Source organism: Rhineura floridana, chromosome 7 (assembly GCF_030035675.1).
Source record: "Rhineura floridana isolate rRhiFlo1 chromosome 7, rRhiFlo1.hap2, whole genome shotgun sequence".
NCBI lineage: Eukaryota > Metazoa > Chordata > Lepidosauria > Squamata > Rhineuridae > Rhineura > Rhineura floridana.
In genome coordinates this window covers 28,951,717-28,979,206 of record NC_084486.1, presented here as the reverse complement: position 1 = coordinate 28,979,206, position 27,490 = coordinate 28,951,717, and the positions used below count along the sequence as shown (strand labels likewise).

Below are 27,490 nucleotides of genomic sequence, written 5' to 3'. Positions count from 1 at the left end.
TTTATCCACCAGGCGTTCTTAAGTTCTCTAGTTCTTCTTTGGACCTCAGTCTCTGCACTTGCATAGATGTTGTTCTTAGCAGCACAGTTAATGTCTTTTTGCCATATCTGGAAGGCTTTCCTTTTCTTGTCAATGATATGTTCAATCTCACTATCGTTCTCATCAAACCAGTCCTGATGTTTCTTAGTTTGGTATCCAATAGTTTGTTCACATGCTGCAATAATGGAAGTCTTCAGTTTAATCCAGTGTTCCTTGACGTTTTCAGGGAGATCCATAGGTAGATGTTTCTTGAGAGTTGTTTGAAAGCAAGCTCACTTAATAGGATCTTGAAGGGTGTGGATGTTCATTTTACACCTTGGTTTTCTTCCTTGGAGCCTATGTTAAGGAACAATATTAATGACCATAGTGGATCGAATTAATTGGTGATCTGTCCAGCAGTCATCGGCACTCGTCATGGCCCTAGTGAGGAGTACATCACGACGATCTCTGGCACGGACAATTACATAATTCAGGAGATGCCAGTGCTTCAAAACCGAGGGTGCTTCCATGATGTTTTAAATTTATCTTTCTGGCAAAAGTGTGTGTTTGTAATAACAAGATTATGCTCTGCACATTTAGTCAGAAGTAGAATTCCATTCAGGTTGCTATTGCCAATTCTTTCCCAATGGTTTCTGGCTATAAATCAAAATCACACCCAACTCTTGCATTGAAATCGCCCAGGAGGATAATTTTATTCTCCTTAGGTATCTCTGCTAAGATGGTGTCCAGCTGGGCATAAAAATTTTCCTTGATGTCTTCATCAGCATCTAATGTTGGTGCATAAGCACTTAGAATAGCTGCCTGCTGGTTTTTGGTGAGTTTTAACTGGAGAGTTGAGAGTTGTTCATTAATGCCAGTAGGAACTTCTGACAAGAGCTTCACAAGATCATTTTTAATAGCAAAACCTACTCCATGTATTCGTCTTTCTTGTTCAGGCAGTACTTTCTTCCTTCAATTGTTCCTCTCCTGCTCTTTGAGTTTCTTGGAATGCTGCTATGTCAATATTAAAACGTCTCAACTCCCTCACGATGATGGCAGTCCTGCGATCAGGACGTTCACTATCTGTATTGTCGGTATATTCCATGTTCCAAATTCAATTGTCTTTTGTGACCGCTAAGTGGTGACCCCACTAGATGCAGTGATCCAGTCAGGGAGAGAGATGAGGCAGACTATGTTTAGGGCACCTTTTCTAGCCCCCTCCCCATATGGGTTGAGCAGAGTGGATCCTGAATAGGACTGCTCAGTCATGGATATAGCTGCCAAACTACTCAACTGCCTCGGTCCTTGAGACAGGACGACTGAGTCTGTATCCACCGCCCATGTGCCGGTCCATGACTAGTTGTTGTTGTTGTTATGTGCCTCCAAGTCGACTACGACTTATGGCGACCCTATGAATCAGTGACCTCCAAGAGCGTCTGTCATGAAACACCCTGTTCAGATCTTGCAAGTTCAGGTCAGTGGCTTCCTTTATGGAATCACTCCATCTCTTGTTTGGCCTTCCTCTTTTTCTACTCCCTTCTGTTTTTCCCAGCATTATTGTCTTTTCTAATGAATCATGTCTTCTTATTATGTGTCCAAAGTATGATAACCTCAGTTTCATCATTTTAGCTTCTAGTGACAGTTCTGGTTTAATTTGTTCTAACACCCAATTATTTGTCTTTTTTGCAGTCCATGGTAACTGCAAAGCTCTCCTCCAACACCACATTTCAAATGAGTTGATTTTTCTCTTATCTGCTTTTTTCACTGTCCAGCTTTCACATCTGTACATAGAGATTGGAAATACCATGGTCTGAATGATCCTGACTTTAGTGTTCAGTGATACATCTTTGCATTTGAGGACCTTTTCTACTTCTCTCACAGCTGCCCTCCCCAGTCCTAGCCTTTTTCTGATTTCTTGACTATTGTCTCCATTTTGGTTAATGACTGTGCCGAGGTATTGATAATCCTTGACAAGTTCAATGTCCTCATTGTCAACTGTAAAGTTACATAAATCTTTGTTGTCATTACTTTAGTCTTTTTGACATTGAGCTGTAGTCCTGCTTTTGTGCTTTCCTCTTTAACTTTCATCAGCATTCGTTTCAAATCATTACTGGTTTCTGCTAATAGTATGGTATCATCTGCATATCTTAAATTATTGATATTTCTCCCTCCAATTTTCACACCTCCTGCATCTTGGTCCAGTCCTGCTTTCCGTATATGTTCTGCGTATAGATTAAACAAATAGGGTGATAAAAAGTTATGCCACAATATATCATTCTTTAAGGTGCCACAAGACTCTTTGCTGAAATCAATAGATTGGGCTGCCTTCAAGTCGATCCCGACTTATGGTGACCCTACGAATAGGATTTTCATGGTAAGCAGCATTCAGAGGGGGTTTACCATTGCCTCCCTCTGAGGCTGAGAGGCAGTGACTGGCCCAAGGTCAGCCAGTGAGCTTCGTGGCTGGGTGGGGATTCGAACCCTGGTCTCCCAGGTTGTAGTTCAACAGTAAATTGGTTAGGAGGATTACACTATAAAGTGGCTTTTTCTCGTGGCCCTCACTGTACCCCTGTTTATGTCAGAAATCATTTTTTACATTTGAAAGATTACATTCTTTGATTTCATAACAAGTTTTGGCATTCTGAACTTAGACTGTGCCAAAACAATTACTTTTGTAATGAATATGTGAGCAGATAACCCTGTTGCATTCTCCCCTATAAAAATGCATTACCAACCCTTTTTAATTGTTTCAGAGCTTATCTTTAAGCTGCTTTTAAATGGACAAGATGGCATTTCTTGTGATAACCTTCTGGTGTAAGAGGTTCAGAAACCCGTGTAAAGGTGGCACACTGCATAGTCAATAACCTTGCATTCCATTTGGCTTTAATGGGTATTAGTCACAGCAATAAAACATGTTCCAATCTTTGCAGGAGCACCAGATCTACTACAGTCTGAGTGTCAAATATATTCACTTGGAAGTAAGTTGGAAATGCTTCCACTTACCAGTTTACTCCACATACACTCTCCTATAAAGTTGGCACCTGGATTTCTGCTCTTGCAGCAAGCAGAAATTCAGCTTTTCCGCTTTCAGGGTAAACCCAAGAGATTTGCTGCCTAAGGTAAAGGACAAGATGGTTCCTTTCTCCTCTAGTTCTATCTACAGAAGCTGACTGCGGTGGAATTAAGCTTCCACAAAGGTGATAGGATAGTGTCCTCTACTGCACCTAAAGGCAACAGGCTAGTATAGGGGGTGCATGATCAGTCATGTAGCACATACCCAACTGCTTGCCAAGAGGGTAATGGTCAGGGGGTGGCGGATGCCGGTCACCACCCCACAGAATCTGACACCTGAGGGCTGCCTCTACCTACTTGCCCATTACCACTCCATGGAGAGAATTTGTAAAATTTCTATTCCATAGTTGCTAAAGGGAGGACAACTTGCTTGAAAAAAGGTGATAACTATGCAGGCTGCAGTCATTGAACAGGGGTTGAACTGTATGGCCTACAAGACCCCTTCCAACTCTATGAGTGCCACTGAACTCATCCTCCTCAATTTATGAAAGGTAGAGTTGGCAGCTGTGTATGCGCGCACGCGTGTGTGAGCGCATGCGTATTGCTTCTGGTCTTGCTCTATTGCCTTTGAACACAGGCTGGCCTGCAGTAATTTAGCAGGTGATCTTTTCCCCATCACTTTAATCTCTATCTGAAAGTAGGGATGGGTGAGAATTTTGATTCAGTTCGCATTTCAAGCAGAATTTATCAAATAAGCAATTTCTGAAACAAGATGAAAACAGAAACATATCCTTTGAAATTTGCATATATTAGAATTTTGGGATGCAGTTCACCAACTAAAGAACATTTATAAAAATGCATGTATTAGGGGAAAGTGTGCATAAAAATGAATACGTGAGTGAAAATAACATGCAAAAAGGCTTGACATGGTGAGAAAAGGCTTGCAAAAATGTGTCCCTTTGTCATAACTGCCTACAAAAAGTGTTTATTTGGAGAAATTCACACTAAAATGATGGAGAATTTTCATGAGGATTAAAAAAAAATTCACAGATTGCTGCAAAAATGTTGAGAACTGAATTTAACATTGGAAAAATGAGAAACTGAGAGAACCGAAACAGGCAGATCTTTCCATCCCTATCCGAAAGGACAATATTCAGCTGCTAAACTGTTTGGTGCCATGCCGATATGGCAGGCACAGTTGCTGTGCCCAAAGAAAAAGCTGGCACCCTACTTGGAAAGAGGAAAAAGTGAAGAGAAATGCTTTTATATGTCTGCAGCCCAACCCAGTACTTATTTATTAGGAATGAAGTGTGGCTGAATTCTCTGGGGCTTGTGTCCAAGCCAGCAAGGGCTTAGACAAGTGGGACAAGAGGACAAGTGGGGCAGTGCCCCACCAGCCTCAGTCTGCCCTCAGCCAGTCCTCTTACAATCACTTGGGTGTGCTATGACTGCCCTTGATTTTCGCTCCACTCTGCCTTCCGCCCCACCAGTCCCAATGGGCCCAGCCACCACTGCAGGGTGCAAGGAATTGTGCTTAGGACCTAGGATTTGATAAATAAATAAATAAAATGTTATAAATAAATAAATAGGACTTGCACGACCTTAGTTTCAGCAGTTGGCTGTCTTTCTGGGCGCACGAATAATGTCAGTCTGTATCTTATGCATATTTTGTTTACTGTAGTGTACTGGCAAATTCAAAAGTGCCAGGGCCCTTCAGGTCAGTCACAACAGCCCCCCCTTTTACTGCTGAGTTGACAATGAGATTTATGTTAATGTCTTCTCTCACAGCAGCAGATGTCCCTAGGAGCCAATAAACATGAAAGGGGAGAGAGTTAGCTACTTTAAAGAGTCTTCTCAGTAGGAAAGACAAGGAAGCATGTCAGAAGCCTCTTCTGAAGGCTAACACACTCCCCTTTCATGCTGATTGGCTAATAGGAAGCTGGAGAAATAGGGACCGTGCAGAGACCCTGCTCCCCAAAAAGAAGTCTTAGACATCCCCCCCACGACTACACCCCTATTTGTATATATAAAGTTGTAAAGGGGGTAGGGAAAAAAGCGAGGAAGGTAGCTTCGCAAGCCCATTAAATCCAAGAGTAAGAAAAGAATGGGGGAAAGGTGTGAGAGAGGAAAAGTGTTCATTCATTTCGGGCCCCGAGCAACACACAGCCCATAACCCTCTCTCCCCCCCTTCTCTTTCTCCCCCCCCTTTTCTTTCTCCCTCCCCTCTTTGGCCTCCGCGGCTGCAGGCGGTCACGTGACTTGGCAGCTTCTGCTCCGCTTGTCCCAGCTAAGGGAAGGAAGGCTGGGCGGAGTGTGACGCCGTGGAGCAGCCGGCAGGGCGCGCGCCACGGAGAAAGAGGGAGAAAAAGACGCTCCGGCGCTGACAGGCGAGTTCCAAAGGCGGCGGCGACAAGAAGTTCTGGTGCCTCCTCTTGACTCGAGCGCGTTGCGAGCCTCTCCGAGGAGTCTCCTTCTGCCAGGTGAACGCGCGGGGCCGCTGGCGAAGGCTGTTAGCAGGGCGAGCGGCACTTGGGGGCAGACCGAGGGCGAAGGCAAGCTAGGGGAAAGGGGGCACCCGAGAGGGAGGGGCAAAGCGGCTCCAGGCGAAGAGCGAAAAGGGGTTGAGTGGAAAACTTGTGGTTTTTTGTCTTAAAGCCTCCATTCTCCTTTCTTGATTTGGAGTGGCAATTTTTACATGTTCTCCAGGCGAAAGCTTAACTAAGATGATGATAACAATGAAATTTACCATGCCTAAGTTACATATTACATACTAAGCTGAAGCATGTGCATAGTATTAAATATAGCATTTCCACATTATATACAGTGTATAATATTTGTACTGTTAGCCTGTATTAAAGTACTAAGAGTTTCGTGATATATACTAAAGAAGACCATGGAGCTTATCACAAATAGGACTTTCTCACTCTTGCATTAACTTTTACTTATTTGTACACTACTTCTAATGTGAGAAGGCCATGGGTAGTGCTACACATCTGCTGTGCAATCCTGCAGATGTCTGTTCTGAGGTGCTTACTCCCAAGTAAGTGTGTAGGGTTACAGCTTTAGTATCCTTTGAGAATGACAGCACGCTAGAGGGTTATGTCTTTGTATTGCATCTGTTTTATTTAGGACATCATGTTGTTGTTATATGCCTTCAAGTCGATTACAACTTATGGCAACCCTATGAATCAGCAACCTCCAGTAGCATAAACCACCCTGTTCAGATCTTGTAAGTTCAGATCTGTGGCTTATGGAATCAATCCATCTTTTATTTGGTTATCCTCTTTTCCTACTCCCTTCTGTATTTCCCAGCATTATTGTATTTTCTAATGAATCATGTTTTCTCATTATGTGTCCAAAGTATGATAACCTCAGTTTCATCATTTTAGCTTCTAATGATACTTCTGGTTTAGTTTGTTCTAACAACCAATTTGTCTTTTTCGCAGTCCATGGTAACCGCAAAGCTCTCCTCCAGCACCACATTTCAAATGAGTTGATTTTTCTCTTATCCACTTTTTTCACTGTTCAACTTTCACTTTCATACATAGAGATCGGAAATACCATGGTCTGAATGATCCTGACTTTAGTGTTCAGTGATACATCTTTGCATTTGAGGACCTTTTCTAGTTCTCTCATAGCTGCCCTCCCCAGTCCTAGGCTTCTTCTGATTTCTTGACTATTGTCTCCATTTTGGTTAATGACTGTGGCAAGGTATTAATTATCTTTGACAAGTTCAATGTTCTCATTGTCAACTTTAAAGTTACATAAATCTTCTATTGTCATCACTTTAGTCTTTTTGACGTTCAGCTGTAGTCCTGCTTTTGTGCTTTCCTCTTTAACTTTCATCACCATTCGTTTCAAATCATTACTGGTTTCTGCTAGTAGTATGGTATCATCTGCATATCTTAAATTACTGAAATTTCTTCCTCCAATTTTCACACCTCCTTCATCTTGGTCCAATCCTGCTTTCCATATGATATGTTCTGTGTATAGTTTAAACAACTAGGATGATAAAATACACCCCTAACACCCTTTCTGATGGGGAACCAATCGGTTTCTCCATATTCTGTCCTTACAGTAGCCTTTTGTCCAGAGTATTGGTTGCTCATCAGGGCAATCAGATGCTGTGGCACCCCCATTTCTTTTAAAGCATTCCATAGTTATAGTTGTAGCTCCCTCTATGATGCACGTCTTAATTTGGTGAGGCAGTTTGAGAGTGTTGAAGAGGCTGAGAGCAATGCCGTCAGGAGTCTAGACCAAGAGGCTAGACTCCTAGCAGGGTCACCCAAGGCGGAAGGGTCAGAGCTGAGACACCAGACTAAGATTCATCCAGATTCAGAGGAAGGCAATGGTAAACCACCTCTGAATACCTCTTACCATAAAAACCCTATGAATAGCACATCATACTGGATTCTAAAGTGTGCAACAAAACTACTGCTCTCTAGAAAGTCACAGTGTGGATCCCTACAACCCGCTTCTGCTTCTAGTTCAGTTAAACTTGCAACTCTCTTTGTTCTTCTCTCAATTCGAAACTGTCAGCTGCTGGTAAATTGCCCATTTAGGAAAGCAAACAAACATCTACTGTCCTAAATATTAGCTGCTACTGAAGAAAATACCCTCTCCTGATCCATGGTTGTTAATAAGCAATCAGTTTAAGGAAGGATGAATGGGTCATCAAGTAGTCATAAAAATGTTCTTGCACAGTACAAAATAGTACTAACAATCCTCTTTAATTTTTTGTCTTCTCACAGCAACTCTTATATTGTTAGCTAGTGTATGTGTTAAAGCTGCTTCCTATAAAAGAGTTTAATTTCTAAAGAAAAAGAGTTGATGATGCTCCGGTTTGCTTGGAAGGTATTGTTGCTCGCCTCCCCCAGTCTCCGAGTGGTGAGATTTTGGGGGTCTCTGCGCTCCTCCAGGGTTTGGTTTCCTTTGGGGAGAAGGTCAGCAGAGACTGCTGTGTCTTTATGAAATATGGTTTGTTTATTTACACACATTCCAACCTGAGCTTCAGAATAGAGGGGTTCAAGGCATCAGCAGTCCAATATCCAGTCTTTCCATCTGGGTTGCAGGAGGCACCCCAAAGGCCATGGGGCAGAGAGCCAGTCTCTCTCTGCCTGCCTTCCAGTTCCCAGCAATTCTCTAGACACACTAAAACTACAAGCACAACTTCTGCTAGCTGCCAGGAGTGGGGGAGAGGCTCTCCTGCAGAGTTTCAATGACAAAAGGGTCTCCCTGGCCCATTCACCATTGCTAGGCAACTGACCGGCCCATTATCTTACCTGGCCAATCTATTTGGTTAACAAAAGACTCCTTTGACCAGCAGAGAGTTTCTCATTCCAAGGCACAGGATTCCAGATCAGAGGCTGGAAAGGGGACCCACAGGAATCATCCATCCCAACCCCCATGCTCATAACAGTATATTTACCCTTGAGAGTCTTGCTCTTTAGTATAAATAAGGTATGTCAGTTGTAAGAAACAGATATGCTGCACATATATTTCAGGATTGAGCCCTGATGTTGTAAATGAGTCCCAGAACTAAGGTCTTGTGAGCTTTACACAAATCAAGCATTTCGCTCCTGTTTTTTATTATTATTTTCCTCCTCAAATCTAACTTTTATTCTACAAAGCCAACTCCAGCACTCCCACACCACCAGGGATTTGTCCCTATCTCTTTAGTATCTATAAAGTACAATGGGCACAAATAATCTAGCCAAAGTAAAGCACACTTAAGCTCCATTGAGTTGCTTAGGCTCAATTTTGTATCAGTATATTAACTTTGGCTGGATTGTGCTCAGTTTTTCCAAAGTGTAATGGAAGTTGCTTAGGCAAAACAAATTAAAGCATAATGAATAGCTTTTTCCATGTCACCTCTTCAGTAGCTTACTCAAGGGATGCTTACAATACAGAATAAAACCTCAACTTAAAAGTGAATACACCCTGATAGGAATCTCATCCTGGTTTTATCCATATAAACTTGCAAGTAAGGTAGATTGTGTTCATTGAGTATTACTCCCAAGTAAGACTGCAATCTAAAATCATACTTAAAGGAATTAAAACTCATTATACTCAGAGGGCATTACTTTTCAGTCAATGTACATAAGAAGATCTTGTTGCAAGTGTGTATAGGCAGCCTAAAAACGTGCTATATAATCCTGTACTTGTCCACTCAGAAGGAAGTCCCACCAAGTTCAGTGAGACTTGCTGCTACCAGCCAGGTAAATGTGTATAGGACTGCAGACTGGTTGGCTCAAAATGGACATGGAAGGACTAAACAATGAATATGCTAGAAATAACAACTGCACAAGTAAATGGATAGTGTAAGTAGGGCAACATTGATTTTGAGACCAGCTTTAACTAAACAACCCCAAACACCTCTGCTTAAGTGGTGTATGACTCAGAAGACCCTATGAAATACTTTATTGAAATAATGAGAGAGAGAGAGAGAGAGAGAGAGAGAGAGAGAGAGGAGACTGGCACATTGTGTGGTACATATTACAGGCAGTCCCAAACACGCCTACCTAGATGTGCATTGAGTCAATGGAATATACTCTTATATAAAGGCAGTTAAGCACTTTCCAAAATTCTATTTATTGGCATGGACGTATGCTTAAATTTTGATTGGAATATGCCCTAAATTTCTTTGCTATTACATGCTAACACTCTGATCTCAAGCATCTCTTTTGGAAGTATTACTAGTAAGTGTAGTTAGAAATGGAGTTTTAAGCTGTGATTCTTCCTAAAAAGTTGTTGAAGAAAACCAAATTCAGTCATTTGTAGTTTGCAATGTTAGGCTGTCTGTAGATCCTTAACAAACACTGCATAGTTAAAGCACTATATATGGTGTATACACAGTGTTGAATGATACACAATATGTAAAATTATCTTTACTATGAGATAGTTGATTACTCTAAATTTATTTCCCATAAATCCATTTCATCCAGAACTACTACCTACATCTAGAACTGCTTTCTATAGCATTACACATGACATTAAACTTTTGTTGTTAATATTGTTAATTATTTATATATCTTAATTTAGATCAAAGTTCTTTTTTCCATTTTATGGCATAGCTGCAGTGAAAGAATAGTATGTAACCTTAATACTGCACATGGCCTTTTTTATCTGATAAAATTGAAATGGAAGAAGCAAGACACAACCTTGCACTTTTTTCCACTTTCATTAATCATTTAGAGCTCTCATAAAGGAAATTTGATACACCACTTCGTTGGAACACCAGGCACTTATCAAATGCCTATATTACAGAAGAGAATGAATCCATAGAAACTGGAAAGGGCCTTCGTTTTTCCAACCTACCAGACTAAGACAAGGCTAGAGCCTATTGGAGAGAGCTGGCCATTTTAAATATACCTAAATGAAGGCAATTCCCACAGTTTACTCAGGCACTTGGTTTCCATGTTTAAACCTTCCTGCCAAAGACTTACTGCCTTCACTACATTTTGAATGTAGCATAATACATGGGCAAAATTTTGAGTACAGTAATATGAACTTCAGTAAAGGGCAAATCTTGAATTTGTCTCAGGCTAATTTTACAAACTTATGAAAAGATTGGCATGATGTCTCTGAAAATGTAATTTTGAATAAATTGGGGTGTTTTTAAAAGGTTATTTTTATCAAGCCATTGGGCATTGTTCCCTAATAAAATGAGCTTTGAATCCCATTGTACAGTAGCATACATACTTTGAGGATTTTGGAGAGTGGCTCCATCTCATGCCTTTTCTAGTGAGGGTTGCCAGTTGAAGGCCATGCATGTTGTACCTTGTAAAAGGTACAAAGCAACAAAATTTAGAGAACAGTTGCTTTCTCTCCAACCTGCTATTCCACTAGTCCAATCCCCCCCCCATCTGTTTTAACAAGCAGGATGATTTTTAAAGTATTGGTGGGAAAGTTAGGAAGGAAGAGCAGAGGCAGCATCTTCTCTTCCTTCTTTAGATCTCTCCTCCCCCAAGTGCTACCTGCTGTTCTCGTGGCAGTCTCCACCATGTAGTTGCTGCTGTTCTTGCATTGGCTTCCTCCACTTTCTCAAGCAGAGCTGCTCCATGTTGCAGTGGATGCTACATTCTATGTGGTTTGAAGTTATGAATCTTCTGTGACCTTTACTTGTTTAAGGTTATTTTCTTGCTAATAGGAAAGATTGGCTGTGACTTGTTCAATAGAAGCTAAGGTTAGGAGTAGAGATTTTAATTGTAGATAACATACCTGCAGGTTGTGGTTTCAAGCTCAGAGCTCAGGGTGTAAGAAAAGAGAGCAGTTGGCTGTTTGAATCTGGAGATATAAAAAGATGGCTGAGAGCTTTAACATGGGAGTTAGCAGGTCTGGAAGCAACCTGTGGGGTACCCTTAACAACTGTTGCTTTGGGGAAATTGAAGCAGGATTACTGGTTATGCTGTTTGCTTCCAGTGGTCTGTTTACTTACTTGCAGAAGAATTTTCTTGTATGTTTTGTAACCAATTTGCTCTCTTACCAAAAATGAAAGCTAATGCTTGTAGGCCTTGGAAAGGTGAGGAGCTCTTAACTGTGGTGTAAAAAGTGGTATACTGTTTCTTTGGAGAGGATCAGTGAGCTAGTAAGTAAGCCATACTACTTGTCCTTCACCTCAGGCAGCAAAATGTCTTGGGCTGTCCCTGCCTGTAACAATTTCAGTTTTTCTTTTAATTTTCAAAAAGCGGATTTGCAGAAATACATCACTTTAGTTGATCACCAATACAAATACATTGTGTTTTATAGTTGCACAAATATAAAAACAAGAAGCTGCAAGGTATCTTGCAGGTCATCTGGTGATGGATTGAAACATGTTTACAAAGTAACCCACATGATCCTGGAGAAGGACCTACAGGTAAGAAGCAGTTCTGAAAGTAGAAAATATATCTTGCTGGAGTGATTGGCTTTCAAGCTTCACCCCTCTTCTTTATATCCTTTTACCATTACCCATCCTCTCTGTAGTCATGCCCCTTCTTAAAAAGGAGCAGATAAGTAATGTTGTGGAATTTACGACTAGGTTCTTTTTGGAGGAGACTCAATAATGAAGCCAAAGCCTGTTTTAAGGTTATTTAATCAGCAGAGCGCTTTACTGGAACAAAGTACATAACTTGACTAAAAAATGGCAGTTGGGTACCAATATATATACCCCTACATTCGTCATAGCCATAGCAACGGTCTCATCCTATTATTCTATGCTACTGTGATGCTCTGCCCCCATATTAGGTACCCTCCTCTAAGCATTCCTGTGATATCAGTATCCTTGGCACACGTTCAGTCTTCTACAGCAGTTCTATTTACTATTGTCTACATGACTCCCCTGCTCAGAAGGAATGGCGGCCAGAATCCTCCTCAGTAATAAACATTTAAAAACCCCTTATGGTTGAATCTAGTACTATGCAAGCAACTTTCTCCTGATGCAGCAGGACTTTCCTTTCCTCTCCATGCATGCCCCCAAAATCTGCTCCAGAGGGTCCCTCAGCTTTCTGGAGCAGCTGTGAAGGTATACAGTGAGCTATTGGTGAGGGGGGAGTTCTGTTGCACAAGTGGAAATCTGTTGTGCAATCAGAATGGCAGCATTGGATACAGCCCTTGGTTCGTTGGTATAGTCATAAGTGCTTTTTTCTGTAATGTTGAACAGCTGCAATATGTCCCCATACCCTCCGGCTAAAGCAGGATGCATTATACATTGGTAGCCACCAAGAATAGCAGTGGTATGTCTAGTTCCCCATCTGCCTCTGTAAGGCCTAGTACAACTTACCCATATTCTGATATCACAACATTGTGCATTTCCTGCCAGTGACAGACAGTGATATAGAGCATGGGCAGGGAAGCCTGTAACATAAGGACATCAGTCCAGGCACCTATTATTATTATTATTATTCCCTACCCCCCTTACTTGACAACACTGTGACAACAGTGTAAAAGTTTTGAAATATTTCAGAAGTGGATAGCCTACAGTAGCTCACCAGACAAACTGATGCTGGTATTCTGTTCCTGACTGTGTCCATTCACTGTTTCCATTTTGCAGAAGTCCTGTACCGGCGTTCCACTAATGCGGCAGCTTTCATTCCCCATTTTAAAGCCGATTTTGCGGCATTTTTGCGCGACGTGCCCCATTATACTCAATGGGGTTCCGCTTTACGGCGATTTCCGCTTTACGGTGGGGGTCCAGAACGGAACCTGCCATATAAGCGGGGCCCGCCTGTACAGTGTGAAATACTTATGAAGAGAGCCATTACTGTACAGATGAAAGAAAAAGGAAACATGAAGAAACAGCACACTAATGGGGCTAAATAAAGGGAAATGGTCTGGACACAGCCTTAGGAAAACAAGTCATTTAGTTAATGACTGATTACTGGAGAACAGCTGAGTGGTTGTGGGTGTGGGTGGGCTTGTGTAATACTTCCTGAAAACAAGGTATCGTAAAGCATGTGATTTGATCTCTTGAAAACAAATGGAAAGAAGCTGAGAGTAGTACTGCTCATATATAGATTAAAAACAAGGGCAAAGCATGGTTTATGGGGCATGATGGCCACATTGTGCATTGAATCGGTATTAGGAGTCAGATCTGGATCAGTGATAACAATTTGTGTGGAAATCCTTTGCACAGTGGAGAAAGCTAGGTATGATTATTGGAGCTCTGCAACTACAGTTCTGAAAACTTTGAAAATTGTAAGTGAAGGTATCCTGCCAGGGCATTTGTAGGATGAGATTCCCATACTGTGTGCTCTTATGGATGGTGCAGATAAGGGAGGTGTGCTATCAATAATACTTGGCATTTATGTAGTGGTTTTAGAGTGTTCAAAAGAAGTAAGATTCATAGCTGAGGAGGGATCAGATTCCAGATCTCCCCAATTTTTATAGAATCAAAATTTGAAATATATTTTATTACATCATATAGACATTTCTATATGAATTTCTCTGAAGGCACATAAGGCCTGCACCCTGCTGAAGCTAAGCAGGGTCAGGTGTGGTCAGTGCCTGGATGGGAGACCACCTGGGAACCATGTGTAAGCCTCCCCAAATGGGTTTCTATCATGGAGAGAAAGGTGGGGTATAAATGTAATAAATAAAATAATAAATAATAATTTCTGCCACAATCTCGTTGGATGGCCAAGCTATTCTCTCTCAGATATCTGAGGTCAATAATACATTATTACTGGGGCAGTGACACTGACACCTTTACAAAGTTCATGTGAAAATTACTAGGAATGTATGAACTTTGAATAAAATGAACTGACTATATCAATACAAAATGTTGCTTGTTGGTTGGAATTTTCACCCCACTGTTCAGCTGAAAAAAGGCTCCTAGAGCAGCTTAGAGTTATCAATGAGAAGACAGTCAAAGCTAAGAGACTATGGGGTGGAAGCTCCAGGCTGATTATTTTCTGGAAAACTCAAATCCATTTACAAGCAGTATTCCAAGGTTTTGGGTATTTGCCTCTCAGTACTAGTTTTACCAACTCTCTTCCAAATTATATTGCTTAAAAGCAAGAAATATCAATATCAGTGAGCTGTGACATTTGTATTGCATTCAGTGATAAAGTATAGACATAACAGGGAGGTAAATTTGCTAAAGTGTATGGGAAGCACAAGAAGGCAATGGAATGAGTGTATGAAGTCCATTCACCTGTGTGGTTAACTTGCCACACATTATGAAAGTCTCTTATTTCTACCAGGAATACCCAGGCTTCAAATAAAAGAAACCCCAGAGGTACAAGCTGATCAGTTAAGAAAATGTGAAATTGGGAGAGGGCAAATATTGAGCCCTGCCAAGGATGGTATTTGAGGTTAGTCAATGATTCATAATAGTAGATAATTGAAGGAAGCAAGTGGTCAGACCTTTCAGAATTGCTTCTACTGCAAATAGTTGATTCCAAAATGGTGGATTGGGTCTCTAGGCTACCATTTAGGTGGTTTAGAATGGTGTAGCATAGTCCTAAATAGAAACCAATTCACTCACATTGTGGTAAAATGCTGTATTTTTCTTCTCCAGGGAAGAACAGTAAGGATTCTTGTGAAAGGTTGTCTGTAACAAAGGATTCCTTTCAGACAAGCTCTTAATGATGGCTATGAACATCCTTTTTCTCTGTATGGTAAGTAGAAACTTATTGCCCAAAAATGTTTGTCACAGAAGAAGTGATAGATGAAATCTCTGCCACCTGTAATATAAAGGAACCTCTTTGTTAAAAAAAAAAGGCATGTTTGCTTTTGGCCAGAATGTGGGACTAGACACAACACTTGTTTTCCTCTTATGGAAGATCACAAAGACAGACGCATAGATATTATGACTAAAGGTGGCTTTATTCATCCTGGAGAATAAGGTAACGCTGTTTCTTACTGGCATACATCTTGCAGAATCATGTCTGTTTCAAGTTGCACAATGATTTGCTTCATGGTTGTAAAATGTCTGTAACAACTGTCTTTTGATCCGTAGGTCATAAAATATATAAAGCACCTGTTTACCTGGGGCAACCTTGCAACAGGACATGCAGATCCAGTGACTTGGACTGCAAATTCCTAAATTTAGGATTCCTATATTCCTAGCAAATAGCTGATTTTTCACTGATATAGTCAGCTGTAAGTTATGTTGAACTTAGGTCATGTTAGAGCAGAATGACAATGGAACTAATTACCTGGGGAGGTGGTGGGCTCTCCAACGCTGGAGGCGTTCAAGAGGCTGCTGGACAGCCACCTATTGGGTATGCATTACATTGAAGTCCTGCATTGAGCTGAGGGTTGCACTCGATGGCCTTGTAGGCCCCTTCCAACTATAGTATTCTATGATTCTAATCATTATATTTTTGTCATGATATGCCAGAATCACCACCATCAAACAAGGTTTTAAATTGTACCAGTAAGATTGTTCTTCTGGTTAGTTTTCTTCAACAACAAACAACATTAACAAAACGTGCAGATGGATTTTTGAATGGTTAACTATTTGTAGATAAATGTAAAGTTCTTTAAAAAATAAAATTTAGGCAATATTAACAAGTCAACATAAGAAACTTAAAATATTGGGTGCTACAGTTATCTCCATCTTCTTCACCTTTGTCTTCCTTGTTCATTGTCTGGAAAAGAAATAAATGCTTTCCTGATTCTTCAGTTCCCAACTTATTTCTCAATTTAGAATTAATTAGTCCAAAAAGTGGAAATGGACTGCCTTCAAGTCGATCCCGACTTATGGGCGACCCTATGAATAGGGTTTTCATGGTAAGCTGTATTCAGAGGGGTGAGCTTGGAAAAGTTACTTTTTTGAACTACAACTCCCATCAGCCCAATCCAGTGGCCAATGCTGGCTGGGGCTGATGGGAGTTGTAGTTCAAAAAAGTAACTTTTCCAAGCTCTGGTTTTTACCATTGCCTTCCTCTGAGGCTGAGAGGCAAGGTTACCCAGTGAGTTTCATGACTGTGTGGGGATTCGAACCCTGGCCTCCCAGGTCGTAGACCAACACTCTAACCACTACACCACACTGGCTCTCTGAATTAGTCCAAAGGAAGAAAAATTCTCTTTACACCTGCAGAAGAGGCTACTGCTGTTAAGAGTTGGATTACCATTTCTCCTCCTTGTTCAGACCTGTTCCATCTCCCCAAATTCTCTGTTCATTGACCTTCTCTATCTTTGCACTTAGAGAGAGGCAAGGCCTTGAGAGGGAGAGTGCATGCGTGCACTTCATGTATACCACCTGTAGAGTAGGGCTGATCAGGTTATCCCCCATTTCCATAAACTGCTGTTAACATATTCATAGACTATCATTAGAAGTTGTATAATTAGTATTCATGATGATATCTTTGACGTAGGCTCTTTTTTAATTATTGTTTTAAGAAAATTTTGAAATCTGATTTATATTTTAAAAAATCTGATTTTAATAAAAAAATCCAATTTAGATTTTAAAAATCTGACTTTTTTTTTTTAAACCACATTGATTTTTATTAACTGTGGTCTGGAAGGGTTTAAGGCAGAGCTCCTTGCCAGTTGGAATGCAGATATACTTTGATCAGAAGCCTGCATATATGTAGTGTGCTGGTGAACTGTTACTTAAAATTTGGTACATTGTTTGTTATGCATTTCTACATTCTAGAGTACAACAAAATCAAAGACTTTTATACAAAATCCTTGGGATGCATCCTAACCAGCTAGCCAGCCATGGCCTCTGCTGGGATGCTATAAGCTATATGGGTTGAAGGAGGTCAATTCACTCTTTTTTCTCCTCCAGTTTTCCATTTTTCTTTTCAAACTGACACTCATTCCATGGTTCCTGGTGATCACTGAGGATGCTCAGTCATCACTGGGCTGGTTTTTTTTTTTTTACAAAGGGGGGTTGCCCCCATTTTGTGTGCTAGTGAAGGTGTGGTATAGGTGTGTTTGCGTTGCGTTCCTCTTGGCACTGGGGCCATTGAGTTTGCTATTGGAAAGAGTGTTGAAGAAATCATATTCAGACCTTTTCAGACTTATTATTGAGCTCAGTGAAGGACTTGTGCTTAGTACCTTATCTAGTGGTAGCAGGGGCCACAGATTTAAGGCTGCAGGTTGTAGTTGGGACACTGGGAACTATAGTAACTCCTCTTGCAGCTGGCAATATTTCATGAGTATGTCAGTGATTCAGCATAAGTGTTTCAAAACTGCTTTTCCATTCTTTGTAACCTCTTATTCAATTAAACTGTATATTGTGTGTGTTTTGCCCACTTAAAGAAACAAAAATATGTATGGATCCCTAGAAATATATTTTAAGAATCAAATCAATAAGCGGAATTCTAATAATGAAACACTGAGCTGGGAAAACCCATTGAATCAGGGATTGCCAATTGTTAAATACATTCCAGTTGCTTCATGCAGTGTCAGTGAAGACAAGATCAATTTTTGTTTTGTTTTTAGTAAATAAATGTTCTAGTAACAGTTTCAAGCTTAAATATTATGCATGTAAAAGTTATAGAAGTCAGGACAGGTGTTAAATTGAATGGAGAATCTTTTACTTCGATGCCTCTATGGTAGTTGGGTTGCTTGCAGAGTAAATTGCATTTGTCAAGGCTCTTTCTCTTTTTTTTCCCCATTAATTTTATTCAAATTTTCAAACACAAAACAAAACAAAAAAAGAAACAGATTAAACAATAAAAATAAAATGTTGACTTCCGATTTGTCGCAGATCAGTTGTAGGTCTATGATATATAACAAACCTGTCTCTTAATATATTAGAAAATCACTTTCCTCCAGTAGTTATCTTAATTAATCATCAAATCTCATTAACATCACTTTATTCTTTCCACAAAAAGTCAAAGAGAGGTTTCCACTCCTTGAGAAATATATCCATCGATTTTTCTCCAAATAAACATATCAATTAATCCATCTCATCAAGTCTGCTAAGTCCAGTAATTTCAATAGCCATTTTTCCATTATCAGTGTTAATTCCATCTTCCAACTTCCATCCTTGCACCCATAATAATCTTGCTGTCATAGCCATAGTCATATAGTAAGAGTCTGATGGGAATTTCCTTCATCACAAATATTTCCTTGCCGTCAATTCTGAATGTGTTGCTGAAATATTGTTGTAAAGTCATATCTCTGTTCCTCTTTTTTACGAAATGCACTAGCACATCTCTTGAGAGTTTTTCCATTGTCACATATCTGGAATTAATTCTATAAATTTTCTCTTTTTCAAGTTCCATCAAATCATTCCAGTCCAGAAATTCCATCGAAGCATTGATAACTTTATCTCTGATATCTTCATCAATTTCTCCAGGGACAACGCCGAATTCCAAACAGTAATCTTTATCTCCAGGATCCACAAACTCCAAATATTTTTCCAGTTCCACACTTGATATATCTGTTCCAATCTCCAGGACTTGCATCCTCCCTTTAATTTTTGCCATAAAGTCCAAATCTTTTTCCAATTCCACATTTGATATATCTGATCCAATCTCCAGAATTTGCTCCTTCCCTTTAATTTCTTTTTCATCTTCTATTGCTTGTCCATCTGCTCCTTTTCTCATATAATCCTTTATTTCTTTCAGCTCCTGTTTCACTTTACCAAATTCAGTTGCCATCTCTTGTCTACTCTGTCCCAGTTCTTGTTTCGTTATCTTAATCTCATCCATTATCTTCTGAAACATATCCAGAGGGGAAAACCCTTCCAGGGATACATCCAGGGTCTCTGCCACTTCTTTGATTGTCATTCTTAAAGCCGAAGAAAAAACCCTTCAAATTTCCAATATAGCCACAATTCCCAAGCAAAGAGTAATTTGCTTCTTTTTCCAGCAATAAGGGAGTTAATATTCCAGGCCTGTTGACAGCATCTGGCCAGCACAGTTCTTATCTCCCGCACGTCCAAGAATGCAAAACAAATTTGGTTCACAGCGCCGAACAATTAGTAACATACACGAACAGCAGATTCGTCTAAAGAAAGTAGTCCAAGAAAAAGTAGTCCCAGACATATATCAATCAAATAATCATCTAGATCAGATTTTCTCTTCGGGTAAGTTGCCCCTCATCCGTTTTAATCTTTATAGTTTCCAAATTCAGGCCAGCTTTTTGCCATAAAAAATAAGATAAGCTTTTTAAATTTTCTTTCCTCCTCCTTAATTCCTTGTATAAAAGAGAGAAGTGTAACTCACCCAGGTATCTTGATTTCTGATTCTTAAACAAATCTCTTTTACTGTAATAATTTAAGCCAAATGATAAGATTAGACAGAAGAAAGCTCGCCCGTTGTGGATCATTTAAAAGAAAAAAAGTCTTGCTTTTTTTCAGCCCAGCTTGCTGGAAGTCCTAACTCCGTCCTCGGCTGCTAGGTATGCCTTCCTTTCCCAGGGAATTCCTGATCGATTCCAGCCACCGACAGCCCAAACGAAGTTTCTGTGGATAATCTCTTGGTTCACCCTTGCCTGGGAGAACATTTATACCAGTCAAAGTTCCCTTTTGACTGATTTTAAACTGAAAAAAGCTTCCTCTGAGACAGAGCTCTCTCAGAGGCAGCCACAGGCGGAGCAATCCTTCCGGGAAGTCGTCAAGGCTCTTTCTCAAAGATTAGCAGTGGTTAGATTAAGCTGTCCTTGATTTTACCATTTAATCCAGCGCTGCTGTTTTGGTATACTGAAGAGAACAAGACAATAGTCACAAGAGTCAGCTCTTTTTCCTGCTGTCTGAACCACGTTAAAAATCCTAAAGCCACATCAGCTACTCTGTCAGGATCCTGCAATGAGATTCCATGCATGTTACCTAAGGCTTTTGGATTAAAGTAGTGGCACTACAATCATGGATGCATTTTGGACACTGCTCCAGGCCCATGAGCTCTGCTGTTTTTTATGTCCTACTAAAAATATAAAATTCTGAGCCAAGAATGAGTTGAGTTCTGCCATTTATATAAATTATGCAGTTTGGGCAAATGCACATAATTGCTCTTATTTGCATAATTTTACAGTTACTGTTGTGTGTAATGTATTCTGGTTTTGCACGTCATAAGGAAGGGCAAGGAACTATGATGGGCCCACCCCAGCTATTGAAAGTCTTATTCAGGCAACCCTCCAGCTTCTTGAAAATTTCACAAGGAATTGCAATAGATGGCCTTTGTTTTTAATGGTTTTTACTATACAGGGTTTTTTTTACTTGTAAACCGCTTTGATGTTTTGAATGAAATAGCAGTATTCAGATATATCTATGAATAAATAAAAATACTTTCAAATATGTAATTGCAGCTGTAAGGACTAGAAATATATGGCATACCCACAAGCCTGCTCATGAGTGCCTTATCTTTATGTCTATCAGAGTCATAAAGGAGAAGCAGTAACTCAACACAGCATTGTCCTGTCTTTCTGGAATTATAACGCTTATGCACGTTTCACAGAAATTGACGTATTATATATAATCTTGAAAATATTCCAAGCAACATAAACACTGTACAGTACTCCAGACTCTTATTTAATCCTTTTAAAAATTTCTGGGTCCCCTTTTCTTGACATACAGGATTTCTGCTTATTGCTTAGATTAGTTGCTATTTACTCAAACTGATTTATGCGGTAACAGATTTGCAGCTCCTTTGCAACACATCTAGTACTTAAATGTTTGGTCTCTTGGGAAAAAATTCAAATAGAATTTAAGGGTACAATTCATGCTAGCTGTGCTGCAGTGTCAAGCATGAAGGGATCAGCATAGGGCTCAGTACATACCCATTTTTATCACCCCACATTTGGCAGGCAGGCATGGAGTTTACTAGGACAGGTATTGGGAGGTTTGACCATGCCCAAATCCATGTGGACTATGCCCACATCTCCATTCAGCCATCTCTTTCTTGGCACAGTGAAAGTTTCTCAAGTTAGGATGGTTGTAAAATTAGATACCTTTTTGTAGTTGGACTCCCATTAAATAAATTCACACAAGATAAAAAATATAGCTGCTATCGTATTGGAAAGTCTCATAACCAACTGTTTTGTTGGAAGACTTTGCCTCAAGGTCACTTAAACCAAATAAGATAAATATTTGTTACCTTGCTTCAAAAAATAATAGGTATCTATGTTTACCTCCAAGATACTCCAAACCTCATTGTGCAGACTGGTGATTGTTTCAGTAAGTGTGGCTGGCAGACTAGCAAATACTACGCGTTTGAGATACATCTCCAAGGAGTGAGGGCAGAATAGATCTTTTAACTTTACACACAGGAACCTTTGCATCTCCCATTATAGTGAGATGCATGATCCACACATGGTTTTGGAACTTGTGCATCTCCCAAGGGCGAGGGTGCGTCCTCTTCTATTTTTTTCCTTTCTTCCAGTCTAGGTTGCATAGCGATTAGGGTGTAAGGAGTATATGTGGTTCTTTCTGCACAGGGTGAGAGCCTGTGCAGTGAACTATATGACAACAGAAAGTTGTCAGATGCCTTCAGAGTGAGAGTCTGTAACTGGCAGAAGACCAGTCCTCCCTGGGTGAGAGATGGGGGGGTAGTGTACCCAGTGTGAAAAGCATTGGGTGGGTCTGGTGTAGTTCTAAAGTTCTAATAGTACTGGTTCCAATTCCCTCAGAAGCCTACTGGGATAACTGGTTGTGGTTGGTTCTGTAGGTAGGCTGTTGTTTATATCATGTGTTTAGGAGGAGTCTTGGGAAGGAGGGACATGGGGGATGCCACTCCAATTCCAGTGATCATAGGTATTAACACAGTTCAAACTACGTTGCACACACTTTGCTTTTAAATAAAGGGATTTCTGCATTTGGCATGCATGTCTGGTATACAGGTCAACAGTGAGCTAACATCACAAACGTAGTTGTGAAATCCATTCTCTGCTATGGAATGGCAGAGGTGGTTTTGCATGGGCAACTTACTATCTCTCAGCCAAACTATACATTTCAAGGGAGATGCAGCAGATATGGGTGCAAATTTCCTGTTTTGTTTAGAGAAATGGGAGGAGCTGCTAACCCATTTTCCCTCTAGCCATTTTCCTGCTCAAAATTGCCCCATAACCTGCTTTTCTGTCCATGGGGGGAAAGTTACAGGTACCCATATTTGTTTCCCTGTTGAAAGAAAAGTAACCGGTGGGTGGAGAGCTGAAAGAGTTAAGCAGCCTGTCTCTTGCCATAGCTCATTGGAAGAGTGTCAGCCTTGCATGCAGAAGGTCCAAGGTTCAATCCCCGGCATCTCCAGGCACAGCTGGGAGGGAACCCTACCTGAAACCCTAGCTAGACGTTACTGAGCTAGATAGACCAATGGTCTGACTTAGCAGAAGACAGCTTCCTACGTCCCATTTGGCAGCCTCCTGCTGCTACTCATCATTATGTGTTATTAGTAATTTAAAAAAACATTAAGAGCCTGTTACAGTTATGCTTAGCCCTCAAGACTTTACTCTATAGAAGCTTATATAGGGTTGGGCAAGCTGTAAGTAACTTCCAGTTTTCTCTCCCACCCTCCTTTTTGAGAGTCTATATTCCAATAATTTTACAACTGTTTCCAAGTGATCACCTTGATTCACTACAGGTTGAGGGTCTTTTCATCTAAAAAGGTGATATGTGACAAATGTGATTGCAAGCATGGGCATCATACAGGCATGCCCCTTAGGGAGCCAGGAGTGATTGCACCTTCCTGTTGAGGGTGCCGATTGTGAGAAATGCAGGTTTTTCCTGTGTGCTGTGTGAAATGGTTGACTCTGTAATGGTGAGTTTCCTCTTCAGGGCTGGGATGCTGGGGAGAGAGTTGAAGGCCTTTGAGGTGAGCCCCTTCCTACTAGATGTGCTTGCGTGGTGCAGTTCTTAAGCATACTTACGGCTCTCTTGCCATCTCTGCGGTTGGGGACGGTGTGTAGCGAGTAAACAGAGGGACCCGCACTGTGCACAGCGTTGACACACGCTAGCTGTGTCTGTATTGGACGTTACGAGCCGCCTCCGTCCCGGCCCCTTAAGCAGAGCCACCAGTCCCCGTTTTCATGAATGAAATCCAATCGGTGGAGTATAAATAGATCCGAAGGCTGCCGACGTCACAATGGGAGCGGCTCCTCCCTTTGCTTCGAAGCTTGGCTCTTTTGCATTTCACTGAAGATTCACCCTGAATCCCGAGGGAGGACGGGAGGAGCGGGTCTAGTTGGAGAGAGCTGCGGCTGCGGGAGCAGTGTGAAGGGCAGCTCTAGCGCCATGCTGCCTTTGTGCTAAGTTGGCGGGCGCCTCGCTTGCGTTGCACGCTCTGTGTAACGAGCGGTGGGGACTCGGCGGCGGCTACTGCTGCTGTTGCTGCCGGGGGCCGCCGCCGTTCAGCCGCGGAGGCTGCAAGGCATCAGTCCCTCCCGGGTAAGGTGCCGTGTTCCGCCGCCGCGCGGAATCCTGCTCAACTCTTGTGCCCGCTCCATCCCAGCCCCACGTCCCTTCCTTCCTAGCCCCTCTGCTTTGCTTGCTTGTGTATTCGGCGGCCACGTGTGCACGGCAGCCTCTCCCCAAGTAAATGGTAGAAAGTTAGTGCGGTAGGACCTTCAGCCTGATAGGGCAAAAACAGTGCGGTTGCCCCGATTGACAGGCCTTTTGCCCAGGGAGCTGGAGATACCAGCAGGTGGATTGCTCCAACTGAGGTCGTCTCCCGCGATGTCAGGTTTGCTGACAGGGCGTTATTTCCAGATTGGCACGGGGAGGGTGTGTGGAAGAGATGCTCATCCTCAGGTATGGGTTGCAGAACTTAAGCAATAATAAACATCCGATCTAGTAGCGTCTTCTTTGATTAGTGCGTGCAGTACTAGCACTCGCTGGTCTGCTTTTGCCTCTGTTGTGACTATGGAGCCTCTTGCAGCTTCAACAGAGGCTACCATGAGAGGGCTTGCAGTGGGCGTATTCGGGGGTGTTCAGGTTTAAATGAACAGGGAATGATTGTGTCATGGTATCCAAATAAGCATAAAGCAAGTCAGTGGCCTCCAATGAAAATAAAGTAAAAGATCTTTTTTAAAAAAAAGTTTATTATGCCCATCCTTTGTGTTTCAGACACTCCCTTGGAGAGTTTATTATCCTGTATCAAGAGCAAATCTGATGAGTGCTTTGAATGAATGAGAGAAGCATAGCTCGCAATAAAAGCCACAGTTCTAAGTGCCACTTATTTTGATGGCAGACAGCAGAATTGCCCTTAGAAGTCCTGAACTTTCGCTGCATTGCATCCATAATATTTACAACATCATAATTTTTGTAGTAGAACAGTTGGATTCCTTCTCTCTCTCTTTGCTTGAAGCTTGTGGCTTCCAACAGCCAGCATTCCTGTCAAAATAGAAAAGGCAAGGCAGGCAGTTTGATCCAGTCTTTTTGACCGACTTGGCTGCTGCTGGCCATAACGCAAACCATCCTGTTGAAAAGCTGGCTTTGCACATCTGTTTGCATGGAACTGTGAAGTCCTGCAGTGCCAGAATATTCTCAGTAACTGACAGTAGCTCACCCGTCGTTTGTTTTCTGTTCCTGGACGTTCTGTTGAACAGCAGCCAAACATGTAGCACCTAACAAACTGGTGGTGTTAAATAAATGTTAAGTAGTACTACAGCTATTTTTAAAAAATAAGAGAAGATAGAAATTATGTATCTATTTTTGGACTCCCGCCAATAGCCATTATGATGTTTTGCTTAATTAATCATTGCTAAGTCAGTAGTTTGCAGGGTACAATTCTGCATACCTATCTTGCTTCCTTTGCCCTCCTTAGAGAGAGATCTTTTGGTTAGACTTCAAATTACTTTTTTTTTGTTTTAATAAGCAAAACTTGTCCAAATGTATGTCTAGTTTTGTGAGCCAGAAGTAAGGAAATATACTCTAAAATCTTATTTCTTTTTGAGTGTTGTCTTGCATGCATCAGTGGTATACACTCATCTGCAGTAATCCAGTGGCCAGGGAAGTCTGTGCTTCTGAAACTTTTGGATAGTTGGTGGTTCATATAACTTGAAATACATTGTTGTGTAGCCTTGTATTGTCATAGGAGACTTTTTTTACCCAACAGCTTGGAAAACATCAATAGCTAATTCAATAAAAATTAGATACCCAGATCCATACTCTGGAGAACAGCGTTCATCATCTCCCAGGGAATTTTGAATGCACTGTTGCTACACATTGGTCTACATCTATATATGCATTTGGCTCAAGTTTACAAGTTTTGGACCAATGTCCCTACTTTCTGCTTTTAGGCATTTTACACATGAAAGCAATATTTGACAATTGCATGTTTGGTCCCCATTGAACTTTAGGCAATAATTAATAATTAAGGCAATAATTAAGTTTGATAGCCCTTTTTTCAAGTTCCATCAGGATGTAGAGGAAAGCAAGATATTAATATACTAGGAGCTTCACCCTGCTTGCTTCACTTGCCAACCCTGCCTGCTGTCACCAGCACACTCCCCATGGGTTACCAGCCCTCCCCTCCCCCCATGGGGCTCCTACCCACCATCCAACAAGGGCCAGGGCCAGCTGCCACTAGGTACCGTGCTTGCCTCTGCTGCCACCCCACTCACTCACTTGCCACCGGGCTACTTGTGCACCTCTGCCTCCAGGTGACTCGAGCAAGTGGCTGTGCCATCCCCACCACTGCCCCGCAGCATCACACTACATGTGAATGTCTCACAGAAGGATGTAGTGTGACACTTACAGAAATATTATATAGGAAGACAAATAGAGGGATCATGGGGTTTGGATCCATTCCACAAGACTTGTTTTCTGTTATTTGGTAATAAAGTCCTACAATCTCTCAGTCCTTTTGGACTAAAATATGGCAGCTACAGAAGTTGATTCACAGACCAATAAGCAATATTTTCTTGTTGTATAGGAGGGAGATGTTGCGAGTATAAGGGCTTGTACATGAGATCTGTTTGTCAGAGCAACAGAAATAACTTTCCTTTTAGTAATATGGTGACAGTAGCTCCAGACTTGCAATAGTAGTGTAAACGCTGTACAAATGTAACAGAGGGAAAGGCTTAGGAAAACAGGAGAATGCCATACTGTGTAAGATCATTGGCTCACCTAGCTTGGTATTGCCTACACTACCCTTTTCCAACCTGGTATCCTCCACATGATGGACTAGAACTTTCATCATTGTTATCACTGCAGGCTGGGGCTGATAGTAGTTGGAAGCCAATTACATCTGGTGGGCACTAGGGTAGGGAATGCTGGTCTATACTGACTAGCAGTGGCTCTCCAGGGTTTCAGGCTGGGAGCCCTTTCTAGCTCTTCCTGGAGAGGTCAGAGATCAAATTTAGGACCTTCTGCATGCAAAGCATATGCGCCACCACTGAGCTAAGGCCTTCCCTTTGCTGCAGTAGAGATAGAGTTGAAGAGGTGGAAAGGCCCATTGGTGCTGTTGTTAATTACATGTGTACTGTACTTTTAGCACAAGGACTCTCATGGTAGGAAACACTTTTTAAAAACAGAGGAGGAGGAGGAATGTGAATTCCAGTGCTACAGGACAGAAGCGCACTTCTTCAAAGAAAAGGGTATCGAAATTTTGAGCTGCTGTGTGGAAAGGAATAATCTTGCCGTATTTTTTCTTCTTAAACCAGTTTAAATGCCTGCTACTTACTTATATAAAGACCTTAAAACAGGCTCTTAATCTGTACAGACACTGGGAGATCATGTTTCATTATCAGTGATGTCACAGGCACTATCCAATAGGTGGCTGTTGTAGTCGTATACTTGGTAGCTGAGGAATGTATGTAAGATTTTAGGAGATAAATTTTGAAACACGAAAATGACCCCCCAAAACTGTTTTTATTTATTAAATACATTTGTATCCTGCCTTTTTCTCAGAACTGGGACTCAAAGCCACTTACAAAAATTAAAACAAATACAGTTAAAATATGTAAAACATACAGAAAATTATAATTAAAATGTAATTAAAATATGTATAGATATAAAACCATCTGAAATATAGTGATAAAAATGCAAAATAAAAATAAGTAAGACAGCACCCTATTAATAGCCCTTGCAGTCAGTTCCCAAAAGCCTGTGGAATAGAAAAGCTTTTATCTGCTGACAGAAGGACAG

General features: G+C 41.2%; 1 protein-coding gene across 5 annotated transcripts in view; it reads left to right on the top strand.

Annotated features, from left to right (window-relative positions):
* Positions 1-5,332: 5,332 nt before the first annotated feature.
* RHOBTB1 (Rho related BTB domain containing 1) overlaps positions 5,333-27,490 on the top strand; it is an 83,565-nt gene continuing 61,407 nt past the window's right edge. Inside the window, exons 1-4 of one of the 5 annotated variants that reach the window (XM_061635104.1) lie at positions 5,333-5,510; positions 11,779-11,887; positions 14,712-14,822; positions 15,029-15,128. The gene's annotated coding sequence lies outside the window, so the exon portion shown is untranslated. Of the gene's footprint in view, positions 5,511-11,778; positions 11,888-14,711; positions 14,823-15,028; positions 15,129-23,544; positions 23,789-27,490 lie in introns of those variants that run through there. The other 4 variants (XM_061635107.1, XM_061635106.1, XM_061635105.1 and 1 more) reach the window with 4 other exon arrangements.